Source organism: Podarcis pityusensis (assembly GCF_964106645.2).
Source record: "Podarcis pityusensis genome assembly, chromosome: 4".
NCBI classification, from domain to species: Eukaryota; Metazoa; Chordata; class Lepidosauria; order Squamata; family Lacertidae; genus Podarcis; species Podarcis pityusensis.
In genome coordinates, this window is record NC_138027.1 from 62,106,186 (window position 1) to 62,117,917 (window position 11,732).

Consider the following 11,732-nt stretch of genomic DNA (forward strand, 5'->3'; position numbering starts at 1 on the left):
ATGAGTGTGGATGGAATTTTCCTTTAACTAGCCTCAAACTGCTGTGGGGGGAAAGTGAATGTATGTTCCCAGCTCTGTTGGTAAAAGATTATTATGGTGACAGAAGCCTACAGATTCTTTTGCTATGAATAGGTGTATAGACACTAACCCCCCCCCCCAAACTGAACTAGTATGCATTTTAACATGTTGCTGTTTCTTGAATTGTCTAAGTTGTTGATTGGTCCAAACCATCTGACTCCAGAAAACAAATTGGCAATGGCTTGGGGATCCCATTGTGGGTTTGAGGTACACCATGCTAAACTTTCAGACGGTTTGGAACAATGCCATTTTTGAAGACATATTTTGAGTCTTACAAAACATAAATCATTCTGTTTTGTTTTGCTTGTTTTTGACCAGGAAATAGCAAAAATTTATTTGAGGTTGATAAATATGTGGGATGTGGGAGTGGGTTAAGCATTCACACATCTTCCATATATTTTATTCTATATACAGCTGCTGTATCTCAGATGCACATGTATTCAGAAGCAGAGAAACATGTCTACCCACTCTGGAAGAATGGCAGATGAAGGTGATGGACTATATGGAACTGGCGGAAATGACTGGCAGAATCCGAGACCAGGGAGAAGAGTCGGTGGAAGAGGATTGGAAGAAATTTAAAGACTATTTACAGAAATATTGTAAAATTAATGAATGTTAGAATGATGTTGGATAGAAAGTAGGTGGTTTCTAGCTGTAATACTATAAGGGAATATGAAAAATGGATTACTAACAGGTAAAAATTTAACGTTACAATATTTTAAGATTAAAGACTAGGATAAACAAAGAGGGGAAGGATTTGCTGAACCAACAAACTGAACTGGAATACAAAAAAGGGAGGCGTGAGGAGGTCCGGGAAACAAGCTAATGAAAAATAAGTAATGGAAAGATTGAGTTGTTTTTAACTATTTTTATTTTGTATTTTTCTTTTTTCTATTTTTATTTTGTAATATTTTGAAAATTTCAATAAATATCTTATATATATATAAAAAAACAGAAGCAGAGAAACATGTACTTCCGTATGTACTCTTGCACGTATACAGGTACTCATGCCATTGGTCTGTTTAAATGCTTGTGCTCAGAGGTTTCAGGTATAGGAGGAAAAAGTATCTCTGGGCTCCCCTATATCCTTTCTATAAATGTTAAATAATTAGTGCTGTAGCTATAAAGCTTATATATTCCTTGTCAATGACACCTTCAAGGTCTCTGTGCTGCCTACTGCTTGACCTTGGTTTAAAAGCACACAGAATGGAAACCTTGAAACCAAGATGAACAAGATTCATTCTGACAGAAACCAGATGCAGCACAACAGAAACACACACACACACACACACACACTTCATTTCTCTCGCTCTTTTTCAATGCCCCCCCCTCTTTTTTTAACCAGTCTTTAGATTCCTGAGGTACAGGCTGACCTTTGCTGTACAATGCCAATTTCAATGCTCCAATTATAGTTTGCAAAGGAAGTAACTGTAGAAGCATTGTTCTATACCTTGCATATGGGAGGAAAACAAGATGTTCCCATTTCAAACAGAAGCTGCTTAATGGAAAGAACCCATACTTTCTAAAACCCCAATAATGCCATGTGAAATTTGAACAAGCGATTGTTTACTGCAGTATGATCAGTTCCCACGTGCACACCAAGGCATACTCCCAGGGCTCCTCCAGGCAACCTGTTTATCATCATCATCATTTTTAATTTGTATACCATCTTTCTATCTTATACTTACGATACTCAAGCCGGTTTACAAGCTAAAAAACCAAAAAATGTACATCTTATAACAATCTAATGCAATACAAAAATGTGATAATAAAACATCTTTAAAAGAGGCAACCTACATAAACAACGTAACATTCAATAACCCTTAGAATAGTATTAAATAATAATAATAACATATAAAAGTTAAACAGAAATCCACTCAACAGTTTCTAAACTATAATCAATAAAACAACGGCAAGCCACAGTACAAAAAATAATACAATACAAATTGAGAAGCAGAGACTAGAGGTTGGAGCAAGGCAGGTGGAAGGAGGCCTTGCCTGACGGAGTCTCTCCCCTACAGTTCTTCCTCCAGGACCAGTTCCCTTGTGAGGACTCCTAGGGCCAGTGGGTGAGACAAGGCAGATGGAAGGAGGCCTTGCCTGACGGAGTCTCTCCCCTTATTTGGCAGTCATCCTGAATTACTTGCACAAAGCCTATGTGGTGGTTAGATTACATCTGGTCTTTATTGTGATTTGTTTGGGTGGACGTTATACAACAATGAACATTTGTTCCACATTCATCCTTCCATTTGCTTACGGGGGCTTCAATCCGCTGCCAAATACCTGATCCACCAGCACTAGGATTTACATGTGCAATGGGATTTCCCCTGCTTTCCTCTTCCCCATGCACACAAGCCCACCCCAGAACTGCTCCAGAGGGTTAGGGGAGCCTCCAGAATAAATTTAGGAGAGGGTGTGGAGGATGTCCTGCTGCATATATCCTTGCACCGACAGGACAGTTACTTAGCAGTGCATTTGATGATGTCTTTCCATTAGCCATCAGTTCATCCCAGTTCATTCATTCCTTATGCATTTCCCCTTCACTGTCCAACCTCAAAAAACCTAGTTTTGTTTAAGGTGGATTTGTTGAACTAGGGCAGGAGTGAGGCACCTTCAGCCCATGGGCCAAATGAGGCCCAGCGCAGGTCCCAATTTGGCCTGTGAGGTTGTTCCCCCATACCCTAACCATGTGCCCCATGCCTGTCACTGTATGTGATGTCAGGTGTGTGGCAAGTAGAGATGAGGTTGGATCTTGAGGATCATGATCATGACATGGATCCCTGCAGAAAGCAGGGTTGAAGACGCCACCCACCAGCTGATGGGCAGTGACTGCAAGTTTGCTGGATCAATTGCATGACTGAATTCCCAGTGGGGACCTTGACTATGCAGTCGAACCTTGCAGAAAGCAGCTTTTCAGCCCTGCATCGGGAAGCACTGAGCACAGGGCTTGTCAAGCTCCTAACGCTGCAGTTCCCAAGGACCTGACAACCAGCTGGCTGACAGACCCTTATGAACAACTGTGCAAGGGACTTTGACAGGTGGGCAAGATAACCCACCTGTCAATCAACTGTCATAATGATTTCATGTGACTGACAGCTGGGGTGTCCCATCCACCTGTCAAAACTGGCCTGTGAGAGTGGGGACAGATAAGGATTTGGCCTACCAGACTAAAATATTCTCTACACCTGCACTAAGGTGATGGAACCCTTTCATCCACTTTAATCTTTCAAACTCCTGGGCCTAGCAGACAATTAGCTGGACAATGCTGGTGGTATAAGAATATTTTAAAAACCTGCATTAAACAGAATTTCAACAGAAAATAGAACAGCTGTATGTCATCTTGGAGCGAATATTTTGAATAATTTCTTTTATGTAACTGACAGAAAATTTGAAGTCCCTTTCTGCCTTCTTTTTCTTTTCCCCTTCTATTGTTTCCTTCTCTTTATATTATTTCTTCACATTCCCCTTTCTTTCGTTTTCTGTTGTGTCCTTGGCTCTGGGCTGTTATTGGGGTCCAAGGATTATCTTAACATGAAAGTGATGGATGGTTGATGAAGGACCCTGAGTGAGAGACAGTGAAGATCTGGGAGGGTCCATCTCTGTATGAGACAAGGGTTAAGTTACCATTTGAGAGAGGACTCTGCATTCTCTTTTTCCTTTCTCTTTTTCCTTTTGTTTGGATTAGTTTCTTTTACTTTACTGCATTATGACAAAGTTTTAATAAATTTTTGTGGGGGTAAAATGGTAGCACAGTTGGTCCACTCATTTGGCATGGTAACTGCACACCCTAAGCCACCTGTAGCTGCAGTGATGAAAACTGGTTATGGATTCATGTTGTGCTTATTGTTGTCAAAGGGGTTCTATAATTTATTTAGCATCCACAAGCAGCTGAGGGTACAAGATATTGCAACAAGGTCAGTCGATTAGCTGCAGGACACTGGCAAACCTAGAGCAATGGGTGGCTTTTGCTGAGTGCCCGCTATGAAGTAAAAGCAGACAATTGCATCTAAGCTCTCAATTAGAGTAGCAATCAGTTTATTCTATATTTATACAATATCCACTCACTCCAGGCAGTGCCTTTTCAAATGACTGCATTGTTCTCTCTTCCTTCAACCTTGTGACTCATAATGCACCTTAGTCATGCTTAACCTTCAGAATTGCACTCCATCTCTTCTGATTGTTTAACACACAAAACTCAGGGAGACAACAGATAATCTTCTTCAGTAAAATGTTAAGGTAAAACGTTATGGGGTTTTCTCTCTTTTTTTCCAAGCAAGGAAAGTTGTTGTTCAAAGATGGGCCAATACATTTTGTTGCCTGAGGGAGAAAACTCCCATGATACTCTCTGTCAGGGGTAAAATATCAAAAAATGACAATATTTGATCACAACAATTGTTTCTCTTTATTGGAGCCCCAAATCTGCTGTTTTAGGTGACCATTACCTTCTGCTTAATAGTAGGACTAGCTTTCTACTGCAAACTAGTTTGCTATACACTTTTTCACAAACATTGATCTTGATGCCCTAATTTTCAGTTTGTAGTTTATTCCATGCTAATCATGAACTTGTGGAGCTGCCCTCCTTTGCCGAAAACATCGTCAGTACATCCATTGTGGCTGAGTGCCAGAGAAGGGGTAATTGGACTCCTCCTCCAATAATGGACACTGTTAAGAGTGCTAGATCAGTTATGCAGGTACAAAGCAGGAGTGCCACATGCAAGCCTTGTGGTCCTGATTACAGAGGATTTTTATACCCCCAATAATCCATTGAGATGATCTACATGCAGAAATCAATCTCTATGGACAGGCCCTTTCAAGAGATTGGGACAAACATTTATAGCAAGAAAAGGCAATGATATTAGCCACTTGTTGTATGGATAAGATTGGATTAGGTTGATCTGGCTTCGAATATTGGCTTAGTATATTGTATACTAACAGTTCAATCCTATCTAAGTCTACTCAGAAGTAAGCTCCACTGAATTCAGTGGACTTACCACTGCCAGGTTGTGGTCTGCTTAGACCCCTTGATCCTTTTCACATGTACTGCAGGAAAGCTATGTGTTCCCCATCTTATATTTGTGCAGCTGGTTCTTCCTGCCTAAGGGTAGAACCATACATCTGCCTCCTATTGGAATTCTTTTTGTTAGTTTGGACCTATTTTTATGATTTATTAAGGTCACATTGAATCCAGATTCTGTCTTCTGCAGCATTAGCTACCCCTTCCATTTTGGTGTCTTTTGCAGATTTAATGAGCACCTCCTCAATTTCTTTGTCCAAGAACAACAATGGGCCCAGGACAGAACCTTGTGGCACCCCACTTGTCACCTTTCTCCAGGATGATGAGGAACCATTGATGAGTCCTCTCTGGGTTTGGTCAGTGAACCAGCTACAAATCCACCTATCCGTTACCTCACCTAGCCCACATTTTATCGGCTTCTCCACAAGAATATCATGGGGAAGTTTGATCTTATTTGGAATAAAAACTGAAAGAAAATTGAATTAACATGCCATCATCTGTTGTTTGTGACTTGATTTTGCCAGTGATATCACTAGAATTTCACTGTAAGATGAATTAGGAACACAGGAAGCTGCCTTATACCAAGCCAGATGAATCTAGCTCAGTACTGTCTGAACCGAATGGCAGCAGCTCTCCAGGGTTTCAGGCAGAAGCCCTACTTTGAGAAACCAGGGATTGAACCTGGGACATTGTGGATGAAAAGCAGATGCTCTACAACTGAGCAGCAGCCCTGGCCAATCAGGCACTGGGCAGTGAAATGGACACTTTTAAAATTGATTATTGCATATCCTTCTGTTCCATTCTATTCCTTTAAAAAAAAAAGCAGTACCAAATGCCTTTTAGAGTGTTGTGAATGCCTGCAAAAAGGCTGTTTTAAATAAATAAATAAATAAATAAATAAATAAATAAATAAATTGCAGCAAACAGAAAGCCAACCGTGCAATCCTATTCATGTTTACTTGGAAGAAAGTTTCACTGTGTTCAGTGTAGAGAATGGGAAACGACAGCTTTAAGCAAAGCACTCGCCTCAATTCTATTATTATTTTTTTTTTTTTGAAGAGACATAATTGCAGCTTTGTGCTGTGGCATCTTTCAGATGTAGCGCTTTTCTAATGTTATCAGGGCTTCTATGAATGTGTGTAGGTGGAACCACATTGTGGTGGCAGGTGCTTCCCACCCACATTTATTAGAACATGTGAACGAAGCAGCTGTGAGTTCGGCTGTACGCATGAAGGGCCTGTCTGCATGATGAGCAGGATCCCCAATCTAAATATGGGTTTGAGTCACCAAATGACATTTCGGCAGACACGATCGTTTCACTTCCAAGCAACTGCTGCACTCCCCAGCACATTGAAAGCTAATGTAGCATGCACAATCAGTTTTGAAAACAATTGAGGAAATAGTGATGGGGAAAAATGCAAAACCCCCAAAAAACCAAAACCAAAGTTCCAAAACAATGCAACCAAGCAGGGCCGTCTTACCCATATGTGCTAGGGGTGCGGGGCACCCGGGCTCCGGGCTCTCAGGGGCGCCAGGCCAAGAGTCCGGGGCCTGAGAGCTGAGTCCAGGGAAGAGCCTGCCCGTCGGTCAGAGCAATGTGGTGGTCTCTTCTGCTGCTCTGCGCCATGAGTTCGGGGGTGACCAAGCCAGTGAGACACTGAGGCAGCTGGCCGGCTCCGCCCTCCTGCGCACCTGGGACTGGGCAACCGGGGGGGGGGGGGGCAGAACCGGGAAGATCTTTGCACCCTGGTGCCACATATGCTTAAGACAGCCCTGCAACCAATTATTCATAAGGGAGTTGCTCCATCCTCTTTATCATTATGTGGCCCTTTCTTGAACTTTTCCAACTCTACAACATCCTTTTTGAGGTGAGGAGACCAGAACTGTACGCAGTATTCCAAATATGGTTGCACCATAGATTTGGATAATGGCATTATGATACTGGCAGTTTTATTTTCAATTCATTTCCTAATAAAATAATATTTATTAAAAGTTTCAGGATTACAGAAAAAAAGAAAAAATAGAAAACAACACTACAATACATAAAAAAGAAGGAAAATAAAAAACAAAACATAAAAACCAATACAACAATACAACAAAAAGAAAAAAACACATGCAAATCCCATATTGCATATCTTTAACTTCCATTTGCTTGTTTCATTGACCTCCTCACACCTCCCTTTTTGTATTCTAGTTTAATTAGTTATTTCAGCAAATTCTTTCCATCTTTCTCAATTTTTATTAAATAATTTATCTTAATAATTTAACCTATTAATTAACTCAGCAAATCCTTTCCATCTTTCACTATATTCTGTCATTCAATTTACCTTAATTTATTTTAACCTTATCTTACCATAAAATACCTTAAAACTTAAAACTTAATACTTATTTATACATAACTCCTTATATCATTTCTATTAAAGCCAAATAGTTTCATTCCAACATTTTTCCTAATACTCATTAATTTTACACTAATTCTCAAAATAAATTTTTAAGAACTTTCTTCCAATCTTCATCCAACGTCTCTTCTTCCTGGTCTCAGGTTATGTCAGTCCTTACTGTCCATTCCGTCCAGTCCATCAACCTGGCAATCTTATGTCCGAAGCTCTTAAGTCTCTTCCATGTTCCTTCTGCAGATCTTCTTCTTCTTGTTTATAGCACTTTTCCTTGTCTTTTGTTAGTCTCTTTCTTAATTTCTTTCCTTTCTCATTGAGGAGTAGGTCTCTGGGAGGTTCCAGCCCAAAGTTATCTCCATCTCCCTTCATCAAACCAGCCCATTCCCCACAGTCCCACTCCCCACAGTCATCAATGTAATCCAAAGAATATTTAAGAGCATATTTCAAAGTCCCTCCGAAGTTAAGAACCTCCTCAGCTCCAGACTCCCCCTGGCCCACTCCAACTTCAATCTTCAAAAACAGCGGCTTATGCTCCTGCAGGGCCTCGGATCTCTCCATTTGTATTATTTGAGGTGCAACCGCAACCTCCTCCATTATCTTCTGCACTTGCACTTGCCCAATCAATACAGGTTCCTGAGTTGGTCCCTGAATGGTTTCTGTATCAGTATTCCCTGTTTGTCCACAGTTATTGACCACAACAGTCATCAAATCCGTTTTCTCATTCATCAAATCCATCTTCTCATGCATCTGTTCCAACAAAGCACTTGTCTTGCATAAAGCAAGCACCAAAACTTCCTCTCAGCACATTTTGTCCAAGGTCAAAGGGACTGGTCCCACGATCTTAATCTCACAGCTGTCTAGTCCTCAAGTAGACTGCAGCAACAATTTAACAAGCTCCCTCTAGAGGAGACAATTTCTATTTGTATCCATCTTTTTAAGGCAAGTCCAACAAAGGAAAATTACTTTCATTTTTCAGATATTTTGTTTCTTTAGAATGCAAAAGGCAACAATGGAATCAGTTTATTTCTCTTTTTTAGCTATCTGTCAAAGTGTTCCATTCACAGTCAATGAACATCTCCAACAATTTCTGTCTCTGACACCCCGTTCCCAGATTTGAGACGGTGGAAACTTGTCTTTCTTTACTCCCTCTCCCTCCTGCAGGCTTAAACAAAGCCCCCCCCCTTTTCTCCTGCTTCCAAGGGGGTTTTAGTGGTTATAAATGAAGGAAATTTAGACTTTTATAAACGACTTTCCAGGCTTTAGCTTACAAGGTTTTTGCTTCAGTCTATATACAAAAAGCGGAAGGCGGACTTCCTGTTTTGAACCTTCCCGCTTCGGTGCCAAATTAGGATATTTCTTGATCCAATTTTCCGTTTCTACTCACAGGTACTTGTTTTAAATCGAACTGTCCACAGGAAAAGGTCAGCGCTCTCTGGCAATGGCTATGCGGCTTCACTCCGTGAAAGTAGCAATCAGTTCGCAGCACCGCGCCGCTCACCCCACTTCACTCCGGACCCCCGAAATGGGGTTCCCCGTGAGTAGGGGAGGCGCTCCTGGTGCCCTGCCGAACCCCACGTTCCCAGGCTTCCTCCGCCTGGGATTTCTAGCGGGCCCCCACCTTCGCCACGGCGGGAAGACCCAGTTTCCACGGAGCCAGTTCCTCCGGTCGGAGGAACTCCGCCATTCGCCGATGGCGCTAACCCGGAAGTACCTATTTTCAATTCATTTCCTAATGATCTCTAGCATGGAGCTATCTATTATGATCCCAAGGTCTCACTCCTGGCCTGTCACCTTCAGTTCTGACCCTACAAGCGTGTACGTGAAATGATTATTTTTTGCTTCAACATGCATCACATTTCACTTGTTTGCATTGAATTGCATTTGCCATTTTATTGCCCATTCACTCAGTGTGAAGAAGTCCTTTTGGAGCTCTTTGTAATCTCATTTTATTTTAACAACCCTGAACAATTTAATGTAGGACATTAAACTAACTGGCCTGTAATTTCCAGGATCCCCCTCTAAAAATGGACATTACATTGGCTACTTGCCAGTCCTCAGGTATGTAAATACTGTACAATTGCTAGGCATCATGCACAACCCTACACAACCATAACCTGTCCCTCTATCAAAACTAGGCAGCAAGGAAGGCATTTGTCATTACACTTCACTTCAGAAATTAGTAGCATTTTCCTTTCCTATCCTAAGGAGTGATGTAGATTCACACACAGCCAGTATGACATTGTAACTGACATACTGAAGCAACTATGGGCTCAAGGCTAAAAATAAAATTGTTGTTTCGTCTGACATTCATTAAGATGTTAATTAACTAATTTAGCCCATTAAACAAAGAGCAGATCACATTTTACTCAAGGCTTCACCTTGAGCAAGGAACTCTCTCACATCAAAAAGGACTTGCTTGTATTGAAAAATGTATAATTATTAACGAGCAATTTTAAAGAGCGTTCACTCTTCTCTAGCTAGAAAGTGGGTTATTCGAAGTAGGAAAGAAGGATCCTGTAGAAATTACTTTTGAAACCTAGGCAATTTAACAGAGAAGAGTATTTCCACAGAGTTTCAAAGCAAAGCTATTAATGCAAAACAATGTGTAGCAAAAAAGAACAAGGTTATACATACAAATTGACATGGGATTGTATAGCCCATGGACACTCTTTATAATTTTGTTCATGTAAGAAATGTTCAATACTTTGAAATATCTCTGTAATCCAAAGTTAGGTATCTAATTGCATAGCACACCACACCAGATTTAGAGGGGTACCATGAATCCCCAAACCATGGTATACTGGAATTTATTCTTGGTGGGAGGACACTTATTTGTTTAACAAAATTCATGTTCCACTTGATTGTAAGAAAACCTGTAAGTGATTTTTTAAAATATATATATATATAAAAGAAAACATTACTATTATTGATAAACCATATTTATCAATTCAAAAACATTCAGAAGAAGGTTAAAATCAACAATAGCTAAGAAGAGATAAACGCATGTAACATTCTACATGACCTGATAGGCTTCCCTAAAGAAAAATGTTTTAAGCAGGCACCAAAAACAATACAGCAAAGGTGCCTCCTTAATTTCAATAGGCAGGGAGTCCCAAAGTGTAGGCGTTGCCATACCAAAAGATGGATTTCTTACGAGTGCTGAAAAATGCTTCATGTGGTGCCTGTAACAGTGCCAGTTTTGCAGGCTGAAGAGACTGAGTGGGCATATATGAGGGAAGGAAACTGGTCTCAAGCTGTTCATTTAGAAGCTATTAGTGAGTGATGAAGGGGTGAGTTATATTTTCAGGAAATGACCACTTGCCTGAAGATTGAGGTTTGAAATAGCCATGATAGGGACATAGGAAAAGGCATTTCTTAAGCTGCCCAAGTGGTGGAAAGGCTATTGCAGTTACTGAAATGAGCATTTTCAATAGGCATTTTTGATGCTGCCTTTTCAAACCATTTTTTGACTGATCATGTTTATGTACTGACTAAATTTTTAGCTAATTCAGTTCAGTTTAATCCAATAATGTTTGATCTACCATGTTAAACTTCTGCCAGCTGTCTGCAAGCGTGGATACTTTTATGGAAAGGTGGAGTAATGTTGGAAAATAAACAAGTAAATGTAAAATCAACTTTTAAAATGTTAATTCCTAATATACCTAGGACATAGCTACAGGAGGCAGGCCAGGCTCCTTCTCTGAACGTTTGAAGAACCTTCATTGAATTTTCATCGTTCATAAAATAAGGCATGCTTTTAGCACTTTCACTCACAAAAACATAAGAAAAAGTATGCCTGCAGTATTCTACCAAGTAGCTCACTATGGTGTATTCTCAGCTCTCTGTTTTCTGGTCAGTGAATACAAAAGCACTGGAATGATTTACAAACATTTATTTTCAATGTTATTATAATCATTTTTTATTAACATTTTATTAAATTATTTTAAACGTATCAAGCTCTGTGTATGGGTTTGTGCTGTATTGTACCTCCCTGGTGTGCCACCTTAAATATCTGGCTACAAACCTGCACATGCCCCAAATAATAAGACCTCTAGTGCTGAAAGATTGAAAGGGCACTCTCTGGGATTTTTAAAAAATAAAGTTCTTAACTATTCCTTACGCTGAAACAACAGAAAATGCAGGCTGTTGTATTCTACTCCCTTCCCCCCTCAAAAAAACAGTACACATATACCCTATTAAAACATTCTTTGTTTCAGGTAACCAAGGAAGCCACAAACTTTTTT

At 40.3% G+C, this 11,732-nt stretch overlaps 1 long non-coding RNA gene across 1 annotated transcript in view; it reads left to right on the top strand.

The window, feature by feature from the left end:
- LOC308476305 overlaps window positions 1-5,489 on the top strand; it is a 42,344-nt gene extending 36,855 nt beyond the window's left edge. Inside the window, exon 4 of the long non-coding RNA XR_013985841.1 lies at window positions 5,319-5,489. This is a non-coding gene — a long non-coding RNA (uncharacterized lncRNA). The remainder of the gene's footprint in view (window positions 1-5,318) is intronic.
- The last annotated feature ends 6,243 nt before the right edge of the window (window positions 5,490-11,732 follow it).